We start from the raw sequence: 13,459 nt of genomic DNA on the forward strand, positions 1-13,459 counted from the left end.
GCGTCCCAGCAAGGGGAACTGCTGGGCGCGTGCGCACATAGATAGCATGTGGGCTAATTAAATATGGGCAGTATTCTGGCAGAGCTAGGCTCTGATTGGTTGGGGTTAGTATTTAAGGCCATTATTGCCGGTTATAGCTTCTGTGCTCCAGTTTGCTGACCTGCTTGTTCCTGCTCTAGTCTTCTGAGACCACTTCTGATTTACCGTGTATGACCTTTGGCTTTGAACTGACTCCGCTTGTGTATCCTGTGACCCTGATCCTTGGCCTGTTTACCGTTTCTGCTATCCGCCTGTGACCCCTGACTTCAGCTTGTTTACTGATACCGCTGTCTGCTGCCTGCCCTTGACCTCTGCGTGGACCTCACTCCGCTTGCCTGGGTTCTCCCCAGCCGGTACACACTTCACGACCCTCTGTCAGTCTGCAGCCCAGTCTGTCCCCACCATCAGGGGCTCCAGTGAACACCTGATTGGCAGAGTAGATTCCGGGTTGTGTTGTGCCGGCTGGAGGGGTTCCTAACATTATAACCGGCCCACACACTGAGACGAGGTTGCGATGGATGGAAGCGGATCCACACCGTCTCCGGCACAAGCCTTAGCAGCCCATGTTGAGTCCTTGTATCAGATGATCCAGGGATTGGCTGACCGTCTGTCTGTTTAAGAAGAAGCCGCAAAAACTTCTCAACCCACTCCAAGTTACACCTGTGAACCTAAGATGAATTTGCCGGATTGTTTCTCTGGAAATAGATCTCTGTTCCGGAATTTCAGGGAGAGCTGCAAGCTCTATTTCCGGTTGAGACCCCGTTCCTCCGGGTCAGAGCATCAAAGAGTCGGGATCATCATTTCCCTCCTACAAGGTGACCCCCAGTCCTGGGCCTTTTCTTTGCCACAGACCAGTCCTGCCATGCAGTCCGTAGACGCTTTCTTTGAGGCATTGGGTCTCCTATATGATGACCCGGATCGAGTGGCCTCCGCGGAAGCTCATCTACGGGCCTTGAAACAAGGCCGGCGGACGGCAGGACCTGGCAGCCTTCATTGACAGTGGAGCTGCAGGCAACTTCCTTGACATCGGGTTCGCCCCCGCGCTGCTGAAATTCTAATGGTAAGACTCAAGTCTGCTGTTACTGTCTGTGGCCTAGATGGAGGTCCGTTACCTGGTGGCAAGATTTCCTGGGAGACCCCGCCACTACAGTTGAATATCGGAGCCCTCCATTCAGAATCAATAACCTTCCTCCTTATTGATTGCTCATCGGTGCCCTTGATCCTGGGCCACCCATGGCTTTCCCGGCATAACCCTGTAGTGGACTAGATAAAAGGAGAAATTGTCCACTGGAGTTCTTATTGTGAACAGTCTTGCTTGTCACTACCGCTGCAGGTGATCCAGTCTATTCCAGAGCAACTTCCCTCACAATACCACGACTTCTGGGACGTGTTTTCCAAGAGAGCGGCGGATACCCTACCACCTCACTGTGACTTCGACTGCGCTATCGAGCTCATACCTGGTTCCAAGTTGCCTAAGGGACGCCTGTATTCCCTCTCAGCTCCTGAGACCAAGTCCATGCAGGAGTATATTAAGGAGAATTTGGAAAAGGGCTTCATCAGGCCATCCAAATCTCCAGTAGGAGCTGGTTGTCTTTTTGTGTCTAAAAAAGACGGAGGGCTAAGACCCTGTATTGACTACAGAGGATTGAACCTCATCACAGTCAAAAATACCTATCCACTTCCTCTCATCTCTGTATTGTTCGATCAACTAAGAGGTGCAACAGTCTTCACCAAAATTGATCTCCGTGGTACATATAACCTCATACGTATTAGAGCAGGTGATGAGTGGAAGATGGCATTCAATACGCTCTCTGGCCACTATGAATATTTGGTCATGCCGTTTGGTCTTCGTAACGCCCCTGCAGTATTTCAGAATCTAATTAATGAAGTGCTACGTGAGTTTCTGGGACATTTCATTGTGGTTTACTTGGACAACATCCTCATATATTCGGACTCGTCAGTACACCAGGGTCATGTCAGACAAGTTTTACAAAAGTTGAGAAAACATCATCTCTATGCTAAACTCGAAAAATGTGAGTTTGAGGTTCAGAAGGTATCCTTTCTTGGTTATATAATCTCCTCGGAAGGATTCTCTATGGACCCAACCAAGATCCAGGCAATCCTAGACTGGGAACAACCGAAAAACCTGAAGGCGGTCCAGGGATTCCTGGGATTCGCCAATTATTACAGGAGGTTTATTGGCGGCTTTGCGGATATTGTGGCTCCTATTGTCACCTTGACTCGCAAGGGAAGCGACCCAGCTAACTGGACACCTCAGGCAATAACTGCGTTTGAAACAAACCCTGAAGAACGCCTTCGTGTGTGCTCAGGTCCTCAGACACCCGGATCCTAAGTTACCGTTTATCCCTGAGGTTGATGCCTCTGACGTGGGTGCGGGTGCCATCTTGTCTCAAAAAGATTCCCAGACTCACCGCTTACATCCATGTGCCTATTTCTCTCGCCAGTTCTCTTCAGCAGAGGCCAACTATGATGTGGGAAACCGAGAACTGTTGGCAATCAAATGGGCCTTTGAAGAATGGCGACATTGGTTGGAAGGCGCTACACACCAGATCTCCGTTATAACGGATCATAAAAATCTGCAGTATATACAGTCGGCCAAACGACTGAACCCTCGGCAGGCTTGTTGGTCGCTGTTCTTCACTCGTTTTAACTTTGTAATTACATATCGTCCAGGATCTAAGAATGTCCGGGCCGACGCCCTGTCCAGAAGCTTTCTGGCACACCATGCTCCGGTTACTAATCCAGAACCTATTATCCCCTTGTCTATAATTCATGCTGGGTTAACCCAAGACCTGAGCTGTACTTTACAAAGGTTTCAGAGATTAGCTCCTGATAATACTCCAGTAGAATGTTTGTTTGTCCCAGTTCATCTGAGGAGGGCAGTTCTTGTTGAAGCATACGATAGTCAAACTGCTGGACATCCGGGAGTCTTTAAGACATTAGAAATCCTTTTCCGTACTGTATGGTGGCCATCTTTGTCTGCTGACGTCAAGAGTCACGTCCTGTCATGTGAGGTTTGTGCCAGAAACAAAGTCCCCAGGACCCGTCCAGTAGGTCAGTTAGTTCCTTTGGCCATTCCTGCAAAACCATGGACGGACTTGTCCATGGACTTTATAGTTGATCTACCACCTTCTGCAGGACACACTACCATTTGGGTCGTGGTAGACCGGTTCAGCAAAATGTCACATTTCATTCCACTAACCAAACTGCCTAGTGCTCGGGATTTGGCCGTCTTATTCATTCAACATATTTTCAGGGTCCATGGACTTCCTACTGACATCGTCTCCGATTGGGGTTCTCAGTTCATAGCCCAATTCTGGAAATCCTTCTGTACTCTCCTTGGAATCAAGATCAGTTTATCATCCGAATATCACCCTCAGTCAAATGGGCAAACTGAAAGGGTTAACCAGTCACTGGAACAGTTCCTCCGATGTTATACTTCAGAATTCCATGACAACTGGTCCTCTTTGCTGCCCTGGGCAGAGTTTGCCTACAATAACTCATCTCACTCATCTACTCAAACTTTCCCGTTCTACTGTAACTTCGGTTTCCATCCCAAGTCTAATTCGCTATATTCTCTCAAATCTGCTGGTATCCCGGAGATTCGTTCCACAGCTGCTGATCTGAAAGTAATTTGGAGGAAAGTTCAGTCCTCCTTGAGAAAATCTTCATTGTCTGCTAAAAAAAAATCGGACCGCCATCGTACCACCTGCTCATTCAAAGTGGGCCAGAAAGTGTGGCTTTCAACTCGGAATGTTAGGCTCAGACAGCCTTGTAAAAAACTGGGGCCTAAATTTATTGGTCCGTTCATGATCACCAAGCAGATTAATCCGGTAGCTTTTAGATTGAAGATCCCTGGCTCTCTGAAAATCCCCAACACGTTTCATTGTTCGTTACTTAAGCCAGTATTATACCCAAATCAATCCCAGCCTACAGGACCTTCTGTGGGAATTAGGAACTTGCCACAAAAATTTGTGGCCCAGAAAATCCTCGACTCTAAAAGAGTGCAGGGGCAGGTGCACTTCCTAGTACAGCGGAAGAATCGTGGATTAGAAGAGCGGTCTTGGGTTCCGCGGAGACAACTTCATGCCCCTAAACAGTTGAAGGAGTTCTTTAGGAAGTATCCAAGAAAACCTGGATGTCGGGTTCCCTCGACCCCTCCTCAAGGGGGGGGGGGGGTACTGTTACAAGCTGTGTGTTAGAGCGCCGCGTCCCAGCAAGGGGAACTGCTGGGCGCGTGCGCACATAGATAGCCTGTGGGCTAATTAAATATAGGCAGTATTCTGGCAGAGCTAGGCTCTGATTGGTTGGGGTTAGTATTTAAGGCCATTATTGCCGGTTATAGCTTCTGTGCTCCAGTCTGCTGACCTGCTTGTTCCTGCTCTAGTCTTCTGAGACCACTTCTGATTTACCGTGTATGACCTTTGGCTTTGAACTGACTCCGCTTGTGTATCCTGTGACCCTGATCCTTGGCCTGTTTACCGTTTCTGCTATCCGCCTGTGACCCCTGACTTCAGCTTGTTTACTGATACCGCTGGCTGCTGCCGGCCCTTGACCTCTGCGTGGACCTCACTCCGCTTGCCTGGGTTCTCCCCAGCCGGTACACACTTCACGACCCTCTGTCAGTCTGCAGCCCAGTCTGTCCCCACCATCAGGGGCTCCAGTGAACACCTGACTGGCAGAGTAGATTCCGGGTTGTGTTGTGCCGGCTGGAGGGGTTCCTAACAATATTAGGTCATGTTTAGAGATTTTCTCCACTTTTGGAAGGTATGGGAAACCCGAATAATTGCAGGGTAGAATACCGCAGATCCCTTTGATGATAATTTTGATACAGTGTCAGTGGTCATGTCCTCTGAAACCCCTGAAGCACTACCTTAAGCATGGCTGGGGAGATTGACAACGATGAGGTCAATAGTGTATTAGTCCTGCGGTAAAGGATGTTTTTGAGAATGTGCCTAAATTTGAGGTGAATTAAAGATAGTTTTTGTTGAAGACAAACTGAAAGATCCCACTCTAGAAATAGCAAGACAAAATGATAGTGAGCTTTCATACCCTTACAAGATGATACATAAAAATTGGGAAACATATTTGTGGAATAACTGGTAGTTCCTAAGCCATATTAGAGAATGGTATTTGACCTGGCTCATGTTCACATTACAAAAGAGAATTTAGGGATAGGGAAAACCTCTGAGAGAATTTTAGTGGGTTTTTTTCTCGCCTGGGATCTATAAAGATGTTTGAGAATTTTGTCATCACATCCATAGCAGTAGTAGTTCATGGGCATGTACAACAGCATAGGGTTGTAGCAACAATTGTCCAAAAGATATAAGTCCTATACCTTTGCTACACTAAATTATGGATTGTGACAGTTTAACAGAGAGTTAACTGCTGGACGTTCACTCATGACTTTAAGGATCTGCCAACTGCAAGCACAAGTTGCCAGATTGAGTCCCTTGGATGAGTGTCTAGTGTTTTTAGTTACCCAGCATTTGTGTACCAGACCTTCATTGTGAATCAACTATTACTTATCTGATTCTTGTGTATCACAAGCTTCTTTTGAACATCCTGCTGCTATATCATTACCTATTAATTGAACACTGGCTGTAGCTATTACTGCTGATTTATTCCTTGCCTCAATACTTCAATACTGTACTTTGGCTGTGAACTCAGCTACTGCTTATTTATCTCCTGAATATAAGACCAAGGCTTTAAACTTTGACTGCTGCCCAATTGTACCTGTGATTCGAATACTGGCTGGGAATCTGACTGCTGACTTCTGTGGTGAGGCATCGGACTTTTGCTTCAAGTTCACTTATTGCTTATTGGTCTTCGATGTCTCTGATTCTGGCTGTGAATCCCGAGTGCTGCTTAATCAACATTTACAAACTGGACTTCAGCTGTGTTAACATAAAGCCCTATAAAATACCCAAAGCTAGACGACAGGCTATTGCCAAGGAATTGAAATAGATGTTGTGATTAGACGTTATTGAAGAGTCACATAGTAAGTGGTCAAGCCCCTTTCCTAACTCTGAAACCGGATGGGAGTTTATGTTTCTTCAGCTTAATGCTGTGTCTAAATTTGGTGCCTACCCTGTACCCTGTGTGAATGAGCTAATTTGAAGATTGGGAGCAGACTGATATCTTGCCACTACAGATTTAACAAAAAGGTACTGGCAAGTTCCATTAACAAATAAGGTGATAGAAAAGACAGCCTTCTCCACACCAGAGAAATCATTTGAATAGAAAATATTGCCTTTTTGTTAACATGGCCAGCCACATTTCAGAGAATGATGGATAGAATTTTAGGACGTCATAGACAATATGCTACTGCCTTTCTTGATGCTGTAATTATTATTGATGGGCATTTACACTTACCTAGAGTGCAAGCAGTTTTAGACTCCAACTGAGAGACAGGGTTGACAGCCAATCCTAAGAAGTGCTGTATAGGGATGGAAGGGGTAAATTGTTTGTGTACAATATAGACAGAGGTTTGGTAAAACCTTAACAAAATTGAGACTATTCAAAAGTTACTCCAACCTATAAACAAGACAAAAGTTAGAGCCTATTTAGGGATCACAGTATAGTATCAGAGGTTTATATCCAATTTTAATACCTTGGCTGTCTCTTTGTACTGACCTTAACAAGGTCACACTTGATAGTGTGGAATCCTAAAGAGGAAAAGACTTTTCAGACTTTAAAAGTAACTTTATGTATTCAACAAGTGTTGGTGACACCAGACTTTAAAGAGGAATTTATTATGCATACAGATGACTTAGATGTAGGAGGTGCAGTTTTGTCCCAGAATAAGGATGGGGAACAACACTCCATGATTTACTTGCGTAGAAGGCTTAATGAACATGAGAAAAAATATCATTTTTGGAAAAAAAGCATTGGTATTGGAAACACTCACAAATTATCTTGTAGGGAGACAATTTAAACTGATTATCGACCAGACCCTTTGAGATGGATGTGTGAAAATAAAGAGACGAATGGGCGTGTTACCAGATAGTTCCTTGCTTTGCAAAATATTAAATTCATGGTAGAGCATAGGTGTGGAAGCCAGCTATCAAATGCAGATGTACTGACCAAGTTTATCATCTAGGTCTAGGTTTATTGTCTGAGAGAAGCACTGGAAAAGAGGTAGACTATGTGTGCCGACGATTTCTACCATATGCATTTTAAGTTTCCGAAAAAACGTCTTATGTGATGGAAAGTCAGCTTTACAAAAGACTTGGCTTTAGTAAGAGCTTTTGTAAGGGTTCTGTTGAGTTAATGGAGAGAGAGAGAGGTTACACTCCGTTCATGAGATCCAGTTTAGGTCTTATGGTCAAATAGCCAGACGACAGGCTGAGTAATAGTTGCACCTGGTAAGATTTAATGCAAGTGTGTGTCATACAGAGTGTGTCTTACTTCCTGGGGAAAGGAGCAGGAAGGATATGCAGAGAGAGAGACACCTGGCTTGTTGCAAATGAGACTAACCTGCCTGACCCATTTGTGTTTTTGGGGTTTGACATTTAGGTTACCTACAGTTAGAGAGGAATTATATTGTTAGAATCATACCAGCTAGGATTTATTTTGTTACTGTATTATTAATTTCTATTCTAATAAAGGCTAGGTATACTATATTTTGGACTTTTGATTTGGAATTTTTCTTCCTGCTGCTGAGTAAAGTTGAACAGTCTACCTTCAACTACCTTCAACAAATCTGCTACTTTTTCCATCTCCCCCTCGCTAAACAATCTTTCTTTAAGTCCCTCGTTTCTTCTCAGTCCACTAATCCGCGCCGCCTCTTTGCCACGTTCGACTCCCCCCTCTCCTGTCCTGCTGCTCTCTGCTACAGACTTCGCCACCTTTTTCTCCTCCAAAGTAGAGTCCGTCAGACTCATCCTTCTCCTGCCACCCTCATCGCTCCACTTTCCTCCAACAACCAACTCTGTTGCTCTTTCCGCCCTACTTCGGGTGAGGAAGTTCACTGTCTTATCCTTTCCTCTCCCCCATCTACCTGTCATCTTGATCCCATCCTCTTTCACCAACTTTGATCTCTCTCTCCCACTGCCTGCTCATACGTAGCACACCTGTTCAACTTGTCACTCTCCTCTGGCGGTGTACCCTCCTCATTTAAACATGCCCTTATCTCTCCCATCCTCAAAAAACCAAATCTCGATCCCACCTCACTTGCTAACTATCGCCCCCTCTCAATTCTCCCCTATGCCTCTAAATTACTTGAGCGGAATGTCTGCAACAGCCTTACCAGACACTTCTCGGACAATTCTCTCCTCGACCCTCTCCAATACGGTTTCCGCTCCCTCCACTCCACTGAAACTACCCTGGCCAAAATTACTAATTATCTTCTATCAGTTAAATCCAGGGGTCACGTCTCCCTACTCATCCTCCTCGACCTCTCCGCGGCCTTCGACACTGTGGACCACCGCCTCCTGTTGCAAACACCTCTCTCTCTCGGCCTCTCTGTCTCTGTCCTCGCCTGGTTCACCTCATACCTTGCTAATTGTTCCTTTTCTGTAGCCACATATAGTTCTTCCTCCACTCCCTGTCCTCTCCCTGTAGGAGTCACTCAGGGATTTGTTCTCGGCCCTCTTCTCTTCACTCTATACTACTTTCTTTGGTGCTCTCATCTTCTCCTTCGGTCTTCAGTATCACCTTTATGCTGATGACATTCAACTCTACATCTCTTCTCCTGATCTTTCCTTCACCTTCCTTTCTCGTGTATCTGACTACCTCTCCGCCATCTTCTCCTGGATGTCTAAATGCTTTCTCAAAATTAAATTTCTAAAAATTGTCTTTCCTCCTTCTAGGTTCTCCTCCCACCTTTTCCTCTTTATCACTGTTTACAACACCACAATCTCCTTTGTCACCCAACTCCGCTGCCTGGGCGTCATCCTTGACTCCTCTCTCTCTTTTGCCCCCGACATTCAATCCCTTGCCCAGCCTGTCACTTCCAACAACATTGCCCGCATCCAGCCCTTCCTCTCTCAGGATGCCACCATGCACTCATCAACTCCCGTCTTGATTACTGCAATCTACTCCTTACCGGCTTCCCATTTCACTGCCTTTCTTTCTATAAAATATGTCATAATAATTCAGTATTCAAAAAGCTTAAGCATAACATCTCCTTGAAAATGAAAACAGATCAATCAATCTTTTTTCATAAAAGTGCAAATGGAAAAAGATTGATGTAACCAAAGCAGAAGAAAGAAGGTAAGGTGGGAGTTTATTGACAAAGCAAGCTGGACTGAAGCAACTGACAGAGCGGAACTGTTTTGCCAAATAAACTTTTGTTCCTTAAACCCATGCGCCCCAGGGGAGCTCTAGAGACACTTGTGCAAGACCACATATAGTTGTGTAGTCTTTAAGGGAACGGTATTGCCAGGGCCTGATCAACCACTAGGCTGATCGGGCGGTGCGCGGGGGAGGGGGTGACGACGATCTAAGTCATTGGTGGTCAGTGGTCACCGACAGGCAGCCAATCGCTAGGCTGCCTGTTGCTGTATGGCACCCACAATACTGTGCAGCAGAAGGAAGCAGGAAGTATTCACTTCCTGTCTGCTGATCTGAGGAGCGACGCTGGCCAGTACAACTACAGGTAAATGACGGGGCTGCCAGGGAGGAGGGGGGGGGGATCTGCCATGCAAATCTATAGGGAGGGAGAGGGTGGGATCTGCCATGCAAATCTATAGGGAGGGAGAAGGGGGGATCTGCTATACAAATCTATAGGGAGGGAGAGGGGGGGGTCTGACATATTAATCTATAGGGAGGGAGAAGGGGAGGAGCTGCCATAAATCTATAGGGAGGGAGAAGGGGAAGGTCTCCCATACAAATCTATAGGGAGGGAGAAGGGGGGAAATCTCCCATACAAATCTATTGGGAGGAAGAGGGGGGGGATCTGCCATACAAATCTATAGGGAGAGAGGGGGGGGGTCTGCCATACAAATCTATAGGGAGGGAGAGAGGTTGATATGTGTGAAGGAGGGTATAGGAGGGGGGCTGATATATGTGGCTAGGGGGGCTTTGATGTGACTGAAGGGGGGAATAGATGCAAGGGGGCTGTAGCCATATTAGCCTAGGGCGGCCAGAACCCTTAATCAGGCCCTGGGCATTGCTTTCATAAATAACCTCCTGTGCACAAAATTCGACTGGGAGTGGGACTGCTGGATAGTGCCCCATGCACAGAAAGAAGGAACTCTACAGGTCAAGCAAACATCCACTAAACCAATGGTATATGTCTGTTAAGTGTATATAGTTGTTAGAAACATCTATCCATCCATATTGAAGGCCAGAATAAAATCCTTTATTAATTCCTAGAAGTGGTGGTTCAAACATCTATAGATTAGTAAACTCCACAGACGAGTCCGTGATGAGTATGGAAGTCTTTGCAAATCTTTAAGTGCAGATGGATGTAAGAGCAGAGTAAAAAATGGTTCATTTTTATGTCTATTAGAAGTTTTATTTTTCCCCATTATATTCCTACCATCGACTGATATGTTACAAAACCTTGTCTCATCTCTACAGTGCTTGATATATATTGATTTAAGGTTCTAAGTATACTGCAAAATAAAAAGGTGTGGCAGTCAAATACGTTAAATACACTTTATTTACAAAACTGAACATGATCGCATACTTCTATATGAAAGGCTACTACAATTTACATTTTAAAGCTTAAAGTTTTATAGTAGCTCACTCTATTTTGGTTCTACACTAGGCTTTCATAAAAAGACAGCATAGGGAAATCCTAACAAAATAAGCAAAAAATACAGCTTGCAAATATTGACAGAAATATTCTTAGTAAAACAACAAACTAATGCAATACAAAATGTCCATATACACACAATTCAACTGGAATAAGTGTTCACTCTTCTGAGAACCCACAAGAGTGCAAATCTTAAGATATAAATGACAAGGTTACAACCATTAAAGTAATGAAATATACGTATGCTGTCCAATTGATAATAAGATGATTTTCAAAAAATTTTTGTTATTTTTTAAAGCAATGCTACACCTAAAACTGGTTACTTTTTTTGCCAGTGAAACCACTCAGGTGTGGAATCTGTAGTTAGACTTGAGGGAATTTATAACCTCAAACAAATATGTGAACTGCAAATAGTTCAAAAACTATTTATTATATAAATTCATTCAAAACATAAATCGCATACAATAAAAAACAACTAATAAATCAGATATAATTCATAAAAAAATGTAAATTGTATCTGGAACCTATATTGCACCTTTGTAGAATAAAGATTCTTAGTATATGAGCTTTTCATATACTGACAGGCACAGGCTGGCAACATGTAGCCCGGGGGCCGCATCGGGGGTTCAGCCCGCCCCTGTATTGCCCACAGGCAGTACACATATATTTTTAAGGTACACTTGACTAAAGTATAAGCACCTTTATTGTGTTCTATATTTATTTCCTGCACGTCTGGGGTCTTCAGTTTTGAAGAAAGTTGGGATAGAACATGTTATAGCCAAGCAGATCTTCAGAGTGTTCAGAGCAGCACAGTTAATTCTATTATTTTAGTAAATGAGTGTTCTGTTCTTGATGATGGAGGCAGTTTCCTCATGTGCTGCTGAGGAAGTGAGGACAGAGCTGTATGTGACAGGGGACAGTATCATAAGGAAGGGAATAGAGTTAAGTTGGAAGCCACACATTAAATATAATGGAATAAGCAGCAGTGTCAGAATTATTGTTTGCCTGTTTTTTTCCATTTGAGTGCAACCATTTTACAACTCTGCAACACAGTTAAGCCCTAAACTAGCCACGCATGCACATATTTGTTCTTCCTGATTTATTTTTATCGAATTGCCCCCATGTCCTTTATTGTGTTGGTAATAAAAGACCAAGAATATTATATAAAGTCTCTTACAAAGCCATAAACATTTCTGTGGGTCATAATCTCTGAATGATACATGCACTTTAAAATCACTGTTTTAAAAACAATCGCTAGTACTGCACATGTTTGGAACCTTCATAGAAAAACCTTTTAATTTGCTCCTGTCTACAGATTCAAATTGTGCTCTATGTAGTGTCACATAAGTTAAATTTATACTTAATTGCTGTGAATTTAGTCTTTGCGTGCTGGGAGCAGATCAGTTTAAGTGCTGTTTTTCAAAGCATACAACAGTAGAATAATAAATAATGTAGTAAAATATTTGTAGATCATCTTATTACCATTTGAGCATACTTACCAACCTTTGGTAAGTTCCTTCCGGGAGATCCCAGGCAGGGGGGCGTGGTTGGTGGGCGGGAGGGGCGGGGTGCGGTAATTTGCGTCATTTTGGCTCCACCCCTGCGACAAAAATGCAGATTTTGTTTCGGGGGTGGGGCCAAAATGACGCGAATCGCGTCATTTTGAGGAGAAGATGCCATATGCGGGATATTTGCCTGCTCTCCCGGGACCCCGAGAGACCTTCCCGAATTTCGGGAGTCTCCCGGACATTCCGGGAGAGTTGGCAAGTATGCATTTGAGGAATATGAATTTTAACAAAACGTGAGTGAGCATGCCCTTTAAGGCTGTTGATAGAGCAGCGGGAAGGCTTATCTTTACAGCTTGCAATACAGCATGAAAACAACACTTGGTATCAATGTGTACTTTGCTTCAGATAAGTCGAGCTATTTTTTCTTTCTTCAGTTGTTTTTTCTTTGTTTTTTTATGTTTCTTACTGTGTTTCCATTTTTTCTTCACACATTGCTTCATCTTTTTCATATTTCTTTCATGACTAAAATGGCAACAGTTCATGTTATATATATTCATCAACATTATGTAAGTTTTTGTGTCTGTACCACATTGTTTAGATTAGTAGCCTAAAATAGAGGCAGACATATTTTAATGACATCACAGTTCCAGGTCTGTTAACAACCTAACAGGGACCCTTCCTCAGGTGATGCACACCTACCCACTTCCTCCCCCCGTGCTTCTTACCTTGTGTGTTATGGACAGGGCAGCACCTGTTCTCTGTCACCCTTGGAGCCCATTATCAATATATGGGAGCAGCAGTGGCAGCTTGACAGGTAAGAAACTCCATGTCAGCTGTTGATGCTCGGTGTGGGGTGCCACAGAGAAAATAAATATAATGGCATTGATCCTGCCACCTACATTAAGTTTAAAAGCAATGACACAAATTACACTGACTTGCTGGTGCACTGAGATTTTCATTATGTACTGAAGATTGAGAATAGACAAGCCACTTGGGGGTATATTTACTAAACTGTGGTTTTGAAAAAGTGGAGATGTTGCCTATAGCAACCAATCATATTCTACCTGTCATTTTGTAGAATGTACTAGATAAATGTTAATTAGAATCTGATTGGTTGCTATAGGCAACATCTCCACTTTTACAAACCTGCAGTTTAGTAAATATACCCCTTGGTCTTGCTTTGCAC

At 43.9% G+C, this 13,459-nt stretch overlaps 1 protein-coding gene and 1 long non-coding RNA gene across 4 annotated transcripts in view; one reads left to right on the plus strand and one right to left on the minus strand.

The window, feature by feature from the left end:
- The window catches only part of RASSF4 (Ras association domain family member 4), a 261,966-nt gene that overhangs the window by 62,158 nt on the left and 186,349 nt on the right, over positions 1-13,459 (plus strand). The window lies entirely within an intron of this gene.
- The window catches only part of LOC142161498 (uncharacterized), a 31,743-nt gene continuing 28,935 nt past the window's right edge, over positions 10,652-13,459 (minus strand). For both annotated transcript variants that reach the window (XR_012693417.1, XR_012693416.1), the window contains one exon: positions 10,652-12,795. This is a non-coding gene — a long non-coding RNA (uncharacterized LOC142161498). The remainder of the gene's footprint in view (positions 12,796-13,459) is intronic.

The sequence above is a fragment of the Mixophyes fleayi genome, chromosome 6 (assembly GCF_038048845.1).
Source record: "Mixophyes fleayi isolate aMixFle1 chromosome 6, aMixFle1.hap1, whole genome shotgun sequence".
NCBI classification, from domain to species: Eukaryota; Metazoa; Chordata; class Amphibia; order Anura; family Limnodynastidae; genus Mixophyes; species Mixophyes fleayi.